This window comes from Bison bison, unplaced genomic scaffold (assembly GCF_000754665.1).
Source record: "Bison bison bison isolate TAMUID 2011002044 unplaced genomic scaffold, Bison_UMD1.0 scf7180017864535, whole genome shotgun sequence".
In the NCBI taxonomy this organism is placed as follows: Eukaryota; Metazoa; Chordata; class Mammalia; order Artiodactyla; family Bovidae; genus Bison; species Bison bison.
The window spans coordinates 13,790,967-13,792,775 of NW_011495084.1; the positions used below are offsets into that span (position 1 = coordinate 13,790,967).

A 1,809-nucleotide genomic window follows, 5' to 3' on the forward strand; every position below is an offset into this window, starting at 1 on the left:
GCTGGCCGTGTCCCTGGAGGTGAAGACCAATCTACTGCTGAAGGCAAACTTATGCTCTCGTCTGTTTGTCTGGTGAGTGCCCCATCTGAGCTGTGACAATCTGCCATGGGTGCATGCCTGACACTGCTGGCTTCTGTTGGGGACCAAGGTACAAGGAGAGGGTGCGCTCAGGACTGGTGGCAGTAGGGGTGGGAGGAGGACCCAGGGACCTAGTGTCCACCTTATCGAGCTGCTTCAGAACCGTTCAGCAATTCACTGTCAGTTCTGAAAGGAGCTGCAACTTTCTCCCCAAGCAAGCAGCTTATGAACAACTTTATCTAATCAGTACACTGCCCCTTTGCCATCTTCCAATAATGTCCCCACCTTTCCCCATGTTCCTTAGGTGAACATCTGATTTCCAGCTGGCCTGGACTCCTTCTCTCCCCCTGTCTATGACCGTGTCTTTCTTTCTCTCCTTGCCACCCTCCCTGTGTGGTTGACTGTTTGTCCTGGTACCTAGTTGTGGCCAAATTCATGTGCATACAAAACACAATTGTTTTTTGTGAAATGAATGGGAATACCATTCTGGAACACCTTTTCCTTTTTCCTGGGACACACAGCCAGGAGCAGAGTGTCTATTTGACCACAGCCCCTTTCCCTATTGCAAATATCTCCACTTCCACCTTTGAGGACCAACCCCTGGGGGTGGGGTCCCTGAAACCTGTGAGGTCTTATCCAGATATCTAGCTCAGACAAGCAGTGCATGGTCTTGATGTAGGTGGTCCTGCCCAGGAGTCCTATGGCCCTGAAACTACTGAAGGGTCCTTGAGCTGGGAGGAAACATACAGATGAAAAATGTTGCAGAGTGCTGAAGCTCTTAAATGAAGTCTTCATCTAATAGCTGGGACTACAGAAATGCAGGCCTGAACCTTTGGATTTTAATCACACTTGGGTGATTATTAGGTCTTGTGTTTCTCAACCCTAACCCATTCATCTTTTCCACAAATTCTGATACTTATTTTATGCGATAGTTTAGGGGATCCCCAGGGTGATGGCAGCTCCTATTCTTGTTTTGATGGTAGTATTCAGCTTATGTGGCTGCATCTCTTGGCTACATTTGATGGCCCTTAAGGAAAGAGGGTCCTAGAAGAAGGAATATGTGTGTGGTTACCATAAATAATAGCAAAATAGACAAATGTCTCCTTAACTTCAGGTGGGGCAAGAAACTCTCAAAGCACATTCTGCTTATTGATTTTGAAAATGTATGTCCATACAAATGGAAGGTGGAGACTTTGATTTTGGTTGGCACCCATTTCCAGTTTTCCTGCTGGAGAGGAAGGAGCCTCTTATTTCACACCTGGAGACACTGAAGCATTGAGGTTGAGTGAGTTACCTACCATCACACAGCTAGTAAGCGGTGGAGTGGGATCTGAAGCCAGGCAGTCTGGTTCTGGAGTCTACATGTCTTGTGTTTGTAACTGCTGTGCTTGTCACAGAATTGGTTATCTAGACTTGTGCCAGGGTCCTAGCCCAGGCTGAGACCCCTTATCATGACTGGGGAGGTTCTTTCTCCACTCAGATTCCCATAACCAATAAGTAAACTGATGGTGAGACTGGTAGAGCACAAGCTTTGCTCAGTGACCAAAGAATGAGAAACGGAGACTTAGTTTGCAAGTCAACCTCTCAGCACAATTTGGGCTGAGGCACTGTGTATATAGGAGGGTTGAAGCAAATGGAAGGGAATCAGGTTAAGAGAGGGAGGAATATTCGTGGCTTATGCAAGAATGGGGTGTGATTTGGACCTGAAATTAGGACAACACTCCTTTTTAG

The 1,809-nt window shown here is 46.9% G+C and overlaps 1 pseudogene; it reads left to right on the top strand.

Moving 5' to 3' along the window:
- Positions 1-1,809, top strand: part of LOC104982650 — a 231,697-nt pseudogene that overhangs the window by 21,569 nt on the left and 208,319 nt on the right.